The 15,889-nt window shown below is 39.8% G+C and overlaps 10 non-coding genes across 10 annotated transcripts; all 10 read left to right on the forward strand.

Annotated features, from left to right (window-relative positions):
• Positions 1-2,006: 2,006 nt before the first annotated feature.
• TRNAP-UGG (transfer RNA proline (anticodon UGG)) lies at positions 2,007-2,078 on the forward strand. Its single transcript has one exon. It is a non-coding gene; the product is annotated as a tRNA-Pro (tRNA).
• A 300-nt stretch (positions 2,079-2,378) lies between these two features.
• Positions 2,379-2,451, forward strand: TRNAV-CAC (transfer RNA valine (anticodon CAC)). The gene has a single exon. It is a non-coding gene; the product is annotated as a tRNA-Val (tRNA).
• A 2,203-nt stretch (positions 2,452-4,654) lies between these two features.
• Positions 4,655-4,726, forward strand: TRNAP-UGG (transfer RNA proline (anticodon UGG)). The gene has a single exon. It is a non-coding gene; the product is annotated as a tRNA-Pro (tRNA).
• A 300-nt stretch (positions 4,727-5,026) lies between these two features.
• On the forward strand, positions 5,027-5,099 carry TRNAV-CAC (transfer RNA valine (anticodon CAC)). The gene has a single exon. It is a non-coding gene; the product is annotated as a tRNA-Val (tRNA).
• Positions 5,100-7,278: 2,179 nt separating this feature from the next.
• On the forward strand, positions 7,279-7,350 carry TRNAP-UGG (transfer RNA proline (anticodon UGG)). Its single transcript has one exon. It is a non-coding gene; the product is annotated as a tRNA-Pro (tRNA).
• Positions 7,351-7,650: 300 nt separating this feature from the next.
• Positions 7,651-7,723, forward strand: TRNAV-CAC (transfer RNA valine (anticodon CAC)). The gene has a single exon. It is a non-coding gene; the product is annotated as a tRNA-Val (tRNA).
• A 2,117-nt stretch (positions 7,724-9,840) lies between these two features.
• TRNAP-UGG (transfer RNA proline (anticodon UGG)) lies at positions 9,841-9,912 on the forward strand. Its single transcript has one exon. It is a non-coding gene; the product is annotated as a tRNA-Pro (tRNA).
• Positions 9,913-12,461: 2,549 nt separating this feature from the next.
• On the forward strand, positions 12,462-12,533 carry TRNAP-UGG (transfer RNA proline (anticodon UGG)). The gene has a single exon. It is a non-coding gene; the product is annotated as a tRNA-Pro (tRNA).
• Positions 12,534-12,829: 296 nt separating this feature from the next.
• TRNAV-CAC (transfer RNA valine (anticodon CAC)) lies at positions 12,830-12,902 on the forward strand. The gene has a single exon. It is a non-coding gene; the product is annotated as a tRNA-Val (tRNA).
• Positions 12,903-15,097: 2,195 nt separating this feature from the next.
• Positions 15,098-15,169, forward strand: TRNAP-UGG (transfer RNA proline (anticodon UGG)). The gene has a single exon. It is a non-coding gene; the product is annotated as a tRNA-Pro (tRNA).
• Positions 15,170-15,889: the final 720 nt, after the last annotated feature.

Genomic DNA, 15,889 nt, shown 5'->3' on the forward strand with positions numbered 1-15,889 from the left:
TCACAGACCTCGCTTTGAAAAGAGCCCTGCATTCTGTTCATTGCTCACCTAGAACACGCATTAACTTTGGGAATTGTTGGCACCAACAGGCATCTTAGTTTAGTGGAGTGTTTCTGGTGTTTAAGTGCAGAAGCCCTGGGCTCAATTCCTCGGTGACCCTTCTCAAGGTGATGATACAAATGCATCGTCACCTTTAAGTTTAATGTCAGAATTGTTTATTTCTATTTGGTGGTGTATGAATGCTTGCAATAGTATGTTGATTTTTTCTAGCCTTGAATGAATAAAAGCAAATCACTCCTCTTTATGTATTTTTCTAATACATTGATATTTGCATCTCCTTTCCTAGCCTGCATTTTTCATTATCCTACAGGCTGTATATAATAAGTATCAATTCAGGGGCCCTTCTTCTACTCAATTCACAACTGTTCTATCCCGACATTGATAAGCAATCTACATCTGCTTCTGTTGTGTATTGGTTATCATGTTTACCTGACGTGTGAAAGCCCCATGTTTGACAGTGCGCGTTAACAAAGAGACCAATGATTTTTATTAAAAGTTGTCATGTGTTTTTGTTACCTTGCACCGGCCAAAAAGTGCCGGAAATGACTTCATTTGCAGTCACTTGAAAAGTAGGGATTCTCAAATAAATGGTAAGAGGTTGGAACAAATCTAAAGGAATGCATGGCATATCTATATGTATGTGTACGCAGGTATCCATATATAAAGATAGATAGATAGATAGATAGATAGATAGATAGATAGATAGATAGATAGATAGATAGATAGATAGATAGATAGATAGATAGATAGATAGATAGATAGATAGATAGATAGATAGATAGATAGATAGATAGATAGATAGATAGATAGATAGATAGATAGATAGATAGATAGATAGATATTGGGAGAGAGAGAGCGTTACTATAAACTGAGACTTTATTTTCCATCAAGCTGTCTTTCCTTTCCTTCAGGAGCAGAATGTTCTGATCATCAGCGCTCCAGAATCTAGTGCTTGGTTGGCAAGCATCACACATTGTGATGTGTTAGCTAAGAGTTCCATGTCGTTCAGACTCATATATTCCTCTGTAGTTGTACCTTGGTGATTCAACAAAATGTGGCATCATAAGCAGCATTCTACTGCCATAGACTGGGCAGAAAAAACATTTAGAATTTCACTGAAAAAGAAAAAAAGCATACTTAGGCAGAGCTTTCTGGACAGTAAGGACATTAGAGTAAGTGATGAATAAGCACTGCTTTTGTTAATTTACATAGGCAGAACAGAGACTGCTGGGAAAAGCCTGAAATTAAAGGCCCAGAAAATGCCTGCTTCTGGATAGAACACTAAGAAGGGTTGAAAGTTTTTTCTCTGACCCTGGCCACTCTTACAAGCAATCCTATGATAGTCAGAAGGACCCACCCTAAAAAGGAAGGGACAGCCATTTGGACCCTTTCCACCTTTTCTATATCTCGCCTGATCGAGCGCTGATTGAGCGGATTAGCACATGTACTTCTCATTTTGGGAAGGTATTGCTTAGCTTGCTACCAGCAGCTCAGTTATGTTATGATGTTAGAGGCTTGCATGGAATGCTTTAGTCCTGCATTAGGCCGTTTTTATTGCTACTTGCATTCAAGGGAAAGATAATTAGCCAGAATCTGTGGCCCAGTTATTCACCTTGGCATTCCGATTTGCACAAAGGGAATAAGCATTTGAGAGAAAATGCAACATGTGTTTCTTATGTTGCTATGAACAGCTTTTTATTCTTTCTCTTTAGGGTCTAGCCAATGCAGAAATAGATAAATAAGTGCTGACTTTCTGTAAGACGTGTCCAATGCTGGGACAAAATAAAAGGGGACACTTATAAATGATAGTGATATCATTTGAGAAAGGGTAAGTTGACACTGAATTTCATGTATATTCACAGACCAAGCATGAAAAAGTCCCCAGCATGATCTTCATTGCGTGCTTAGAGCTGGTATTAGCTTTTCAGAGGTGCGGGCCTTTCGAAGGCTCGTTGGTCTAGGGGTATGATTCTCGCTTTGGGTGCGAGAGGTCCCGGGTTCAAATCCCGGACGAGCCCTTTCATTGGTGCTTTTTTAAAGTAGTATTGCAGTATGCATTTCAAAGCCAATATCAATTTTCTCTTTGCAGTAGTGGATGAATATTTGCTAGAGTCTCATGCTTTTAACCTTGCCCTGCCTGAGCAAATAGGAAACATTTCTCTTTAAGCATTTTGCAAAAATGCTGAACTTGCATGGCATATACAAGCGTTCAGCTAGGGCTGTCTGGGAAGGTTGCATGAAAGAAATCTAAAACCAGAGGCCCTTGGAATAGCCTGTTTTGAGAAGTTTCATCACAGAAGAATCAACTGTAGACATCTGTTTCTGTAGTGTAGTGGTTATCACGTTCACCTCACACGCGAAAGGTCCCCGGTTCGAAACCGGGCAGAAACAGTTGTTATATTGTCTTGGCTGCAATGTTGAGAGGTGCCGTTTTGCCATGAAATTGTCCAGGCCCTGAAGATGGTTTCATGCAGACTCGTTCCAAGAAAGTGAATACTCTTAAAAACACTAAAGTAATTGGCATGTGGATGTATCTGTTGATTCACAGACCTCGCTTTGAAAAGAGCCCTGCATTCTGTTCATTGCTCACCTAGAACACGCATTAACTTTGGGAATTGTTGGCACCAACAGGCATCTTAGTTTAGTGGAGTGTTTCTGGTGTTTAAGTGCAGAAGCCCTGGGCTCAATTCCTCGGTGACCCTTCTCAAGGTGATGATACAAATGCATCGTCACCTTTACGTTTAATGTCAGAATTGTTTATTTCTATTTGGTGGTGTATGAATGCTTGCAATAGTATGTTGATTTTTTCTAGCCTTGAATGAATAAAAGCAAATCACTCCTCTTTATGTATTTTTCTAATACATTGATATTTGCATCTCCTTTCCTAGCCTGCATTTTTCATTATCTTACAGGCTGTATATAATAAGTATCAATTCAGGGGCCCTTCTTCTACTCAATTCACAACTGTTCTATCCCGGCATTGATAAGCAATCTACATCTGCTTCTGTTGTGTATTGGTTATCATGTTTACCTGACGTGTGAAAGCCCCATGTTTGACAGTGCGCGTTAACAAAGAGACCAATGATTTTTATTAAAAGTTGTCATGTGTTTTTGTTACCTTGCACCGGCCAAAAAGTGCCGGAAATGACTTCATTTGCAGTCACTTGAAAAGTAGGGATTCTCAAATAAATGGTAAGAGGTTGGAACAAATCTAAAGGAATGCATGGCATATCTATATGTATGTGTACGCAGGTATCCATATATAAAGATAGATAGATAGATAGATAGATAGATAGATAGATAGATAGATAGATAGATAGATAGATAGATAGATAGATAGATAGATAGATAGATAGATAGATAGATAGATAGATAGATAGATAGATAGATAGATAGATAGATAGATAGATAGATAGATAGATAGATAGATAGATAGATAGATAGATAGATAGATAGATAGATAGATAGATAGATAGATATTGGGAGAGAGAGAGCGTTACTATAAACTGAGACTTTATTTTCCATCAAGCTGTCTTTCCTTTCCTTCAGGAGCAGAATGTTCTGATCATCAGCGCTCCAGAATCTAGTGCTTGGTTGGCAAGCATCACACATTGTGATGTGTTAGCTAAGAGTTCCATGTCGTTCAGACTCATATATTCCTCTGTAGTTGTACCTTGGTGATTCAACAAAATGTGGCATCATAAGCAGCATTCTACTGCCATAGACTGGGCAGAAAAAACATTTAGAATTTCACTGAAAAAGAAAAAAAGCATACTTAGGCAGAGCTTTCTGGACAGTAAGGACATTAGAGTAAGTGATGAATAAGCACTGCTTTTGTTAATTTACATAGGCAGAACAGAGACTGCTGGGAAAAGCCTGATATTAAAGGCCCAGAAAATGCCTGCTTCTGGATAGAACACTAAGAAGGGTTGAAAGTTTTTTCTCTGACCCTGGCCACTCTTACAAGCAATCCTATGATAGTCAGAAGGACCCACCCTAAAAAGGAAGGGACAGCCATTTGGACCCTTTCCACCTTTTCTATATCCCGCCTGATCGAGCCTGATCGAGCGCTGATTGAGCGGATTAGCACATGTACTTCTCATTTTGGGAAGGTATTGCTTAGCTTGCTACCAGCAGCTCAGTTATGTTATGATGTTAGAGGCTTGCAAGGAATGCTTTAGTCCTGCATTAGGCCGTTTTTATTGCTACTTGCATTCAAGGGAAAGATAATTAGCCAGAATCTGTGGCCCAGTTATTCACCTTGGCATTCCGATTTGCACAAAGGGAATAAGCATTTGAGAGAAAATGCAACATGTGTTTCTTATGTTGCTATGAACAGCTTTTTATTCTTTCTCTTTAGGGTCTAGCCAATGCAGAAATAGATAAATAAGTGCTGACTTTCTGTAAGACGTGTCCAATGCTGGGACAAAATAAAAGGGGACACTTATAAATGATAGTGATATCATTTGAGAAAGGGTAAGTTGACACTGAATTTCATGTATATTCACAGACCAAGCATGAAAAAGTCCCCAGCATGATCTTCATTGCGTGCTTAGAGCTGGTATTAGCTTTTCAGAGGTGCGGGCCTTTCGAAGGCTCGTTGGTCTAGGGGTATGATTCTCGCTTTGGGTGCGAGAGGTCCCGGGTTCAAATCCCGGACGAGCCCTTTCATTGGTGCTTTTTTAAAGTAGTATTGCAGTATGCATTTCAAAGCCAATATCAATTTTCTCTTTGCAGTAGTGGATGAATATTTGCTAGAGTCTCATGCTTTTAACCTTGCCCTGCCTGAGCAAATAGGAAACATTTCTCTTTAAGCATTTTGCAAAAATGCTGAACTTGCATGGCATATACAAGCGTTCGGCTAGGGCTGTCTGGGAAGGTTGCATGAAAGAAATCTAAAACCAGAGGCCCTTGGAATAGCCTGTTTTGAGAAGTTTCATCACAGAAGAATCAACTGTAGACATCTGTTTCTGTAGTGTAGTGGTTATCACGTTCGCCTCACACGCGAAAGGTCCCCGGTTCGAAACCGGGCAGAAACAGTTGTTATATTGTCTTGGCTGCAATGTTGAGAGGTGCCATTTTGCCATGAAATTGTCCAGGCCCTGAAGATGGTTTCATGCAGACTCGTTCCAAGAAAGTGAATTCTCTTAAAAACACTAAAGTAATTGGCATGTGGATGTATCTGTTGATTCACAGACCTCGCTTTGAAAAGAGCCCTGCATTCTGTTCATTGCTCACCTAGAACACGCATTAACTTTGGGAATTGTTGGCACCAACAGGCATCTTAGTTTAGTGGAGTGTTTCTGGTGTTTAAGTGCAGAAGCCCTGGGCTCAATTCCTCGGTGACCCTTCTCAAGGTGATGATACAAATGCATCGTCACCTTTAAGTTTAATGTCAGAATTGTTTATTTCTATTTGGTGGTGTATGAATGCTTGCAATAGTATGGTGATTTTTTCTAGCCTTGAATGAATAAAAGCAAATCACTCCTCTTTATGTATTTTTCTAATACATTCATATTTGCATCTCCTTTCCTAGCCTGCATTTTTCATTATCCTACAGGCTGTATATAATAAGTATCAATTCAGGGGCCCTTCTTCTACTCAATTCACAACTGTTCGATCCCGACATTGATAAGCAATCTACATCTGCTTCTGTTGTGTATTGGTTATCATGTTTACCTGACGTGTGAAAGCCCCATGTTTGACAGTGCGCGTTAACAAAGAGACCAATGATTTTTATTAAAAGTTGTCATGTGTTTTTGTTACCTTGCACCGGCCAAAAAGTGCCGGAAATGACTTCATTTGCAGTCACTTGAAAAGTAGGGATTCTCAAATAAATGGTAAGAGGTTGGAACAAATCTAAAGGAATGCATGGCATATCTATATGTATGTGTACGCAGGTATCCATATATAAAGATAGATAGATAGATAGATAGATAGATAGATAGATAGATAGATAGATAGATAGATAGATAGATAGATAGATAGATAGATAGATAGATAGATAGATAGATAGATAGATAGATAGATAGATAGATAGATAGATAGATAGATAGATAGATAGATAGATAGATAGATAGATAGATAGATAGATAGATAGATATTGGGAGAGAGAGAGCGTTACTATAAACTGAGACTTCATTTTCCATCAAGCTGTCTTTCCTTTCCTTCAGGAGCAGAATGTTCTGATCATCAGCGCTCCAGAATCTAGTGCTTGGTTGGCAAGCATCACACATTGTGATGTGTTAGCTAAGAGTTCCATGTCGTTCAGACTCATATATTCCTCTGTAGTTGTACCTTGGTGATTCAACAAAATGTGGCATCATAAGCAGCATTCTACTGCCATAGACTGGGCGGAAAAAACATTTAGAATTTCACTGAAAAAGAAAAAAAGCATACTTAGGCAGAGCTTTCTGGACAGTAAGGACATTAGAGTAAGTGATGAATAAGCACTGCTTTTGTTAATTTACATAGGCAGAACAGAGACTGCTGGGAAAAGCCTGAAATTAAAGGCCCAGAAAATGCCTGCTTCTGGATAGAACACTAAGAAGGGTTGAAAGTTTTTTCTCTGACCCTGGCCACTCTTACAAGCAATCCTATGATAGTCAGAAGGACCCACACTAAAAAGGAAGGGACAGCCATTTGGACCCTTTCCACCTTTTCTATATCTCGCCTGATCGAGCCTGATCGAGCGCTGATTGAGCGGATTAGCACATGTACTTCTCATTTTGGGAAGGTATTGCTTAGCTTGCTACCAGCAGCTCAGTTATGTTATGATGTTAGAGGCTTGCAAGGAATGCTTTAGTCCTGCATTAGGCCGTTTTTATTGCTACTTGCATTCAAGGGAAAGATAATTAGCCAGAATCTGTGGCCCAGTTATTCATCTTGGCATTCCGATTTGCACAAAGGGAATAAGCATTTGAGAGAAAATGCAACATGTGTTTCTTATGTTGCTATGAACAGCTTTTTATCCTTTCTCTTTAGGGTCTAGCCAATGCAGAAATAGATAAATAAGTGCTGACTTTCTGTAAGACGTGTCCAATGCTGGGACAAAATAAAAGGGGACACTTATAAATGATAGTGATATCATTTGAGAAAGGGTAAGTTGACACTGAATTTCATGTATATTCACAGACCAAGCATGAAAAAGTCCCCAGCATGATCTTCATTGCGTGCTTAGAGCTGGTATTAGCTTTTCAGAGGTGCGGGCCTTTCGAAGGCTCGTTGGTCTAGGGGTATGATTCTCGCTTTGGGTGCGAGAGGTCCCGGGTTCAAATCCCGGACGAGCCCTTTCATTGGTGCTTTTTTAAAGTAGTATTGCAGTATGCATTTCAAAGCCAATATCAATTTTCTCTTTGCAGTAGTGGATGAATATTTGCTAGAGTCTCATGCTTTTAACCTTGCCCTGCCTGAGCAAATAGGAAACATTTCTCTTTAAGCATTTTGCAAAAATGCTGAACTTGCATGGCATATACAAGCGTTCAGCTAGGGCTGTCTGGGAAGGTTGCATGAAAGAAATCTAAAACCAGAGGCCCTTGGAATAGCCTGTTTTGAGAAGTTTCATCACAGAAGAATCAACTGTAGACATCTGTTTCTGTAGTGTAGTGGTTATCACGTTCGCCTCACACGCGAAAGGTCCCCGGTTCGAAACCGGGCAGAAACAGTTGTTATATTGTCTTGGCTGCAATGTTGAGAGGTGCCGTTTTGCCATGAAATTGTCCAGGCCCTGAAGATGGTTTCATGCAGACTCGTTCCAAGAAAGTGAATTCTCTTAAAAACACTAAAGTAATTGGCATGTGGATGTATCTGTTGATTCACAGACCTCGCTTTGAAAAGAGCCCTGCATTCTGTTCATTGCTCACCTAGAACACGCATTAACTTTGGGAATTGTTGGCACCAACAGGCATCTTAGTTTAGTGGAGTGTTTCTGGTGTTTAAGTGCAGAAGCCCTGGGCTCAATTCCTCGGTGACCCTTCTCAAGGTGATGATACAAATGCATCGTCACCTTTACGTTTAATGTCAGAATTGTTTATTTCTATTTGGTGGTGTATGAATGCTTGCAATAGTATGTTGATTTTTTCTAGCCTTGAATGAATAAAAGCAAATCACTCCTCTTTATGTATTTTTCTAATACATTGATATTTGCATCTCCTTTCCTAGCCTGCATTTTTCATTATCTTACAGGCTGTATATAATAAGTATCAATTCAGGGGCCCTTCTTCTACTCAATTCACAACTGTTCTATCCCGGCATTGATAAGCAATCTACATCTGCTTCTGTTGTGTATTGGTTATCATGTTTACCTGACGTGTGAAAGCCCCATGTTTGACAGTGCGCGTTAACAAAGAGACCAATGATTTTTATTAAAAGTTGTCATGTGTTTTTGTTACCTTGCACCGGCCAAAAAGTGCCGGAAATGACTTCATTTGCAGTCACTTGAAAAGTAGGGATTCTCAAATAAATGGTAAGAGGTTGGAACAAATCTAAAGGAATGCATGGCATATCTATATGTATGTGTACGCAGGTATCCATATATAAAGATAGATAGATAGATAGATAGATAGATAGATAGATAGATAGATAGATAGATAGATAGATAGATAGATAGATAGATAGATAGATAGATAGATAGATAGATAGATAGATAGATAGATAGATAGATAGATAGATAGATATTGGGAGAGAGAGAGCGTTACTATAAACTGAGACTTTATTTTCCATCAAGCTGTCTTTCCTTTCCTTCAGGAGCAGAATGTTCTGATCATCAGCGCTCCAGAATCTAGTGCTTGGTTGGCAAGCATCACACATTGTGATGTGTTAGCTAAGAGTTCCATGTCGTTCAGACTCATATATTCCTCTGTAGTTGTACCTTGGTGATTCAACAAAATGTGGCATCATAAGCAGCATTCTACTGCCATAGACTGGGCAGAAAAAACATTTAGAATTTCACTGAAAAAGAAAAAAAGCATACTTAGGCAGAGCTTTCTGGACAGTAAGGACATTAGAGTAAGTGATGAATAAGCACTGCTTTTGTTAATTTACATAGGCAGAACAGAGACTGCTGGGAAAAGCCTGAAATTAAAGGCACAGAAAATGCCTGCTTCTGGATAGAACACTAAGAAGGGTTGAAAGTTTTTTCTCTGACCCTGGCCACTCTTACAAGCAATCCTATGATAGTCAGAAGGACCCACACTAAAAAGGAAGGGACAGCCATTTGGACCCTTTCCACCTTTTCTATATCTCGCCTGATCGAGCGCTGATTGAGCGGATTAGCACATGTACTTCTCATTTTGGGAAGGTATTGCTTAGCTTGCTACCAGCAGCTCAGTTATGTTATGATGTTAGAGGCTTGCAAGGAATGCTTTAGTCCTGCATTAGGCCGTTTTTATTGCTACTTGCATTCAAGGGAAAGATAATTAGCCAGAATCTGTGGCCCAGTTATTCACCTTGGCATTCCGATTTGCACAAAGGGAATAAGCATTTGAGAGAAAATGCAACATGTGTTTCTTATGTTGCTATGAACAGCTTTTTATTCTTTCTCTTTAGGGTCTAGCCAATGCAGAAATAGATAAATAAGTGCTGACTTTCTGTAAGACGTGTCCAATGCTGGGACAAAATAAAAGGGGACACTTATAAATGATAGTGATATCATTTGAGAAAGGGTAAGTTGACACTGAATTTCATGTATATTCACAGACCAAGCATGAAAAAGTCCCCAGCATGATCTTCATTGCGTGCTTAGAGCTGGTATTAGCTTTTCAGAGGTGCGGGCCTTTCGAAGGCTCGTTGGTCTAGGGGTATGATTCTCGCTTTGGGTGCGAGAGGTCCCGGGTTCAAATCCCGGACGAGCCCTTTCATTGGTGCTTTTTTAAAGTAGTATTGCAGTATGCATTTCAAAGCCAATATCAATTTTCTCTTTGCAGTAGTGGATGAATATTTGCTAGAGTCTCATGCTTTTAACCTTGCCCTGCCTGAGCAAATAGGAAACATTTCTCTTTAAGCATTTTGCAAAAATGCTGAACTTGCATGGCATATACAAGCGTTCGGCTAGGGCTGTCTGGGAAGGTTGCATGAAAGAAATCTAAAACCAGAGGCCCTTGGAATAGCCTGTTTTGAGAAGTTTCATCACAGAAGAATCAACTGTAGACATCTGTTTCTGTAGTGTAGTGGTTATCACGTTCGCCTCACATGCGAAAGGTCCCTTGTTCGAAACCGGGCAGAAACAGTTGTTATATTGTCTTGGCTGCAATGTTGAGAGGTGCAGTTTTGCCATGAAATTGTCCAGGCCCTGTAGATGGTTTCATGCAGACTCGTTCCAAGAAAGTGAATTCTCTTAAAAACACTAAAGTAATTGGCATGTGGATGTATCTGTTGATTCACAGACCTCGCTTTGAAAAGAGCCCTGCATTCTGTTCATTGCTCACCTAGAACACGCATTAACTTTGGGAATTGTTGGCACCAACAGGCATCTTAGTTTAGTGGAGTGTTTCTGGTGTTTAAGTGCAGAAGCCCTGGGCTCAATTCCTCGGTGACCCTTCTCAAGGTGATGATACAAATGCATCGTCACCTTTAAGTTTAATGTCAGAATTGTTTATTTCTATTTGGTGGTGTATGAATGCTTGCAATAGTATGTTGATTTTTTCTAGCCTTGAATGAATAAAAGCAAATCACTCCTCTTTATGTATTTTTCTAATACATTGATATTTGCATCTCCTTTCCTAGCCTGCATTTTTCATTATCTTACAGGCTGTATATAATAAGTATCAATTCAGGGGCCCTTCTTCTACTCAATTCACAACTGTTCTATCCCGGCATTGATAAGCAATCTACATCTGCTTCTGTTGTGTATTGGTTATCATGTTTACCTGACGTGTGAAAGCCCCATGTTTGACAGTGCGCGTTAACAAAGAGACCAATGATTTTTATTAAAAGTTGTCATGTGTTTTTGTTACCTTGCACCGGCCAAAAAGTGCCGGAAATGACTTCATTTGCAGTCACTTGAAAAGTAGGGATTCTCAAATAAATGGTAAGAGGTTGGAACAAATCTAAAGGAATGCATGGCATATCTATATGTATGTGTACGCAGGTATCCATATATAAAGATAGATAGATAGATAGATAGATAGATAGATAGATAGATAGATAGATAGATAGATAGATAGATAGATAGATAGATAGATAGATAGATAGATAGATAGATAGATAGATAGATAGATAGATAGATAGATAGATAGATAGATAGATAGATAGATAGATAGATAGATAGATAGATAGATAGATAGATATTGGGAGAGAGAGAGCGTTACTATAAACTGAGACTTTATTTTCCATCAAGCTGTCTTTCCTTTCCTTCAGGAGCAGAATGTTCTGATCATCAGCGCTCCAGAATCTAGTGCTTGGTTGGCAAGCATCACACATTGTGATGTGTTAGCTAAGAGTTCCATGTCGTTCAGACTCATATATTCCTCTGTAGTTGTACCTTGGTGATTCAACAAAATGTGGCATCATAAGCAGCATTCTACTGCCATAGACTGGGCAGTAAAAACATTTAGAATTTCACTGAAAAAGAAAAAAAGCATACTTAGGCAGAGCTTTCTGGACAGTAAGGACATTAGAGTAAGTGATGAATAAGCACTGCTTTTGTTAATTTACATAGGCAGAACAGAGACTGCTGGGAAAAGCCTGAAATTAAAGGCACAGAAAACGCCTGCTTCTGGATAGAACACTAAGAAGGGTTGAAAGTTTTTTCTCTGACCCTGGCCACTCTTACAAGCAATCCTATGATAGTCAGAAGGACCCACCCTGAAAAGGAAGGGACAGCCATTTGGACCCTTTCCACCTTTTCTATATCTCGCCTGATCGCAACCTGATCGAGCGCTGATTGAGCGGATTAGCACATGTACTTCTCATTTTGGGAAGGTATTGCTTAGCTTGCTACCAGCAGCTCAGTTATGTTATGATGTTAGAGGCTTGCAAGGAATGCTTTAGTCCTGCATTAGGCCGTTTTTATTGCTACTTGCATTCAAGGGAAAGATAATTAGCCAGAATCTGTGGCCCAGTTATTCACCTTGGCATTCCGATTTGCACAAAGGGAATAAGCATTTGAGAGAAAATGCAACATGTGTTTCTTATGTTGCTATGAACAGCTTTTTATTCTTTCTCTTTAGGGTCTAGCCAATGCAGAAATAGATAAATAAGTGCTGACTTTCTGTAAGACGTGTCCAATGCTGGGACAAAATAAAAGGGGACACTTATAAATGATAGTGATATCATTTGAGAAAGGGTAAGTTGACACTGAATTTCATGTATATTCACAGACCAAGCATGAAAAAGTCCCCAGCATGATCTTCATTGCGTGCTTAGAGCTGGTATTAGCTTTTCAGAGGTGCGGGCCTTTCGAAGGCTCGTTGGTCTAGGGGTATGATTCTCGCTTTGGGTGCGAGAGGTCCCGGGTTCAAATCCCGGACGAGCCCTTTCATTGGTTTTTAAAGTAGTATTGCAGTATGCATTTCAAAGCCAATATCAATTTTCTCTTTGCAGTAGTGGATGAATATTTGCTAGAGTCTCATGCTTTTAACCTTGCCCTGCCTGAGCAACTAGGAAACATTTCTCTTTAAGCATTTTGCAAAAATGCTGAACTTGCATGGCATATACAAGCGTTCAGCTAGGGCTGTCTGGGAAGGTTGCATGAAAGAAATCTAAAACCAGAGGCCCTTGGAATAGCCTGTTTTGAGAAATTTCATCACAGAAGAATCAACTGTAGACATCTGTTTCTGTAGTGTAGTGGTTATCACGTTCGCCTCACACGCGAAAGGTCCCCGGTTCGAAACCGGGCAGAAAAAGTTGTTATATTGTCTTGGCTGCAATGTTGAGAGGTGCCGTTTTGCCATGAAATTGTCCAGGCCCTGAAGATGGTTTCATGCAGACTCGTTCCAAGAAAGTGAATTCTCCTAAAAACACTAAAGTAATTGGCATGTGGATGTATCTGTTGATTCACAGACCTCGCTTTGAAAAGAGCCCTGCATTCTGTTCATTGCTCACCTAGAACACGCATTAACTTTGGGAATTGTTGGCACCAACAGGCATCTTAGTTTAGTGGAGTGTTTCTGGTGTTTAAGTGCAGAAGCCCTGGGCTCAATTCCTCGGTGACCCTTCTCAAGGTGATGATACAAATGCATCGTCACCTTTACGTTTAATGTCAGAATTGTTTATTTCTATTTGGTGGTGTATGAATGCTTGCAATAGTATGTTGATTTTTTCTAGCCTTGAATGAATAAAAGCAAATCACTCCTCTTTATGTATTTTTCTAATACATTGATATTTGCATCTCCTTTCCTAGCCTGCATTTTTCATTATCTTACAGGCTGTATATAATAAGTATCAATTCAGGGGCCCTTCTTCTACTCAATTCACAACTGTTCTATCCCGGCATTGATAAGCAATCTACATCTGCTTCTGTTGTGTATTGGTTATCATGTTTACCTGACGTGTGAAAGCCCCATGTTTGACAGTGCGCGTTAACAAAGAGACCAATGATTTTTATTAAAAGTTGTCATGTGTTTTTGTTACCTTGCACCGGCCAAAAAGTGCCGGAAATGACTTCATTTGCAGTCACTTGAAAAGTAGGGATTCTCAAATAAATGGTAAGAGGTTGGAACAAATCTAAAGGAATGCATGGCATATCTATATGTATGTGTACGCAGGTATCCATATATAAAGATAGATAGATAGATAGATAGATAGATAGATAGATAGATAGATAGATAGATAGATAGATAGATAGATAGATAGATAGATAGATAGATAGATAGATAGATAGATAGATAGATAGATAGATAGATAGATAGATAGATAGATAGATAGATAGATAGATAGATAGATAGATAGATAGATAGATAGATAGATAGATAGATAGATAGATATTGGGAGAGAGAGAGCGTTACTATAAACTGAGACTTTATTTTCCATCAAGCTGTCTTTCCTTTCCTTCAGGAGCAGAATGTTCTGATCATCAGCGCTCCAGAATCTAGTGCTTGGTTGGCAAGCATCACACATTGTGATGTGTTAGCTAAGAGTTCCATGTCGTTCAGACTCATATATTCCTCTGTAGTTGTACCTTGGTGATTCAACAAAATGTGGCATCATAAGCAGCATTCTACTGCCATAGACTGGGCGGAAAAAACATTTAGAATTTCACTGAAAAAGAAAAAAAGCATACTTAGGCAGAGCTTTCTGGACAGTAAGGACATTAGAGTAAGTGATGAATAAGCACTGCTTTTGTTAATTTACATAGGCAGAACAGAGACTGCTGGGAAAAGCCTGAAATTAAAGGCCCAGAAAATGCCTGCTTCTGGATAGAACACTAAGAAGGGTTGAAAGTTTTTTCTCTGACCCTGGCCACTCTTACAAGCAATCCTATGATAGTCAGAAGGACCCACACTAAAAAGGAAGGGACAGCCATTTGGACCCTTTCCACCTTTTCTATATCTCGCCTGATCGAGCCTGATCGAGCGCTGATTGAGCGGATTAGCACATGTACTTCTCATTTTGGGAAGGTATTGCTTAGCTTGCTACCAGCAGCTCAGTTATGTTATGATGTTAGAGGCTTGCAAGGAATGCTTTAGTCCTGCATTAGGCCGTTTTTATTGCTACTTGCATTCAAGGGAAAGATAATTAGCCAGAATCTGTGGCCCAGTTATTCACCTTGGCATTCCGATTTGCACAAAGGGAATAAGCATTTGAGAGAAAATGCAACATGTGTTTCTTATGTTGCTATGAACAGCTTTTTATTCTTTCTCTTTAGGGTCTAGCCAATGCAGAAATAGATAAATAAGTGCTGACTTTCTGTAAGACGTGTCCAATGCTGGGACAAAATAAAAGGGGACACTTATAAATGATAGTGATATCATTTGAGAAAGGGTAAGTTGACACTGAATTTCATGTATATTCACAGACCAAGCATGAAAAAGTCCCCAGCATGATCTTCATTGCGTGCTTAGAGCTGGTATTAGCTTTTCAGAGGTGCGGGCCTTTCGAAGGCTCGTTGGTCTAGGGGTATGATTCTCGCTTTGGGTGCGAGAGGTCCCGGGTTCAAATCCCGGACGAGCCCTTTCATTGGTGCTTTTTTAAAGTAGTATTGCAGTATGCATTTCAAAGCCAATATCAATTTTCTCTTTGCAGTAGTGGATGAATATTTGCTAGAGTCTCATGCTTTTAACCTTGCCCTGCCTGAGCAAATAGGAAACATTTCTCTTTAAGCATTTTGCAAAAATGCTGAACTTGCATGGCATATACAAGCGTTCGGCTAGGGCTGTCTGGGAAGGTTGCATGAAAGAAATCTAAAACCAGAGGCCCTTGGAATAGCCTGTTTTGAGAAGTTTCATCACAGAAGAATCAACTGTAGACATCTGTTTCTGTAGTGTAGTGGTTATCAAGTTCGCCTCACATGCGAAAGGTCCCCGGTTCGAAACCGGGCAGAAACAGTTGTTATATTGTCTTGGCTGCAATGTTGAGAGGTGCCGTTTTGCCATGAAATTGTCCAGGCCCTGAAGATGGTTTCATGCAGACTCGTTCCAAGAAAGTGAATTCTCTTAAAAACACTAAAGTAATTGGCATGTGGATGTATCTGTTGATTCACAGACCTCGCTTTGAAAAGAGCCCTGCATTCTGTTCATTGCTCACCTAGAACACGCATTAACTTTGGGAATTGTTGGCACCAACAGGCATCTTAGTTTAGTGGAGTGTTTCTGGTGTTTAAGTGCAGAAGCCCTGGGCTCAATTCCTCGGTGACCCTTCTCAAGGTGATGATACAAATGCATCGTCACCTTTA

Source organism: Lissotriton vulgaris, unplaced genomic scaffold, assembly GCF_964263255.1.
Source record: "Lissotriton vulgaris unplaced genomic scaffold, aLisVul1.2 SCAFFOLD_595, whole genome shotgun sequence".
NCBI lineage: Eukaryota > Metazoa > Chordata > Amphibia > Caudata > Salamandridae > Lissotriton > Lissotriton vulgaris.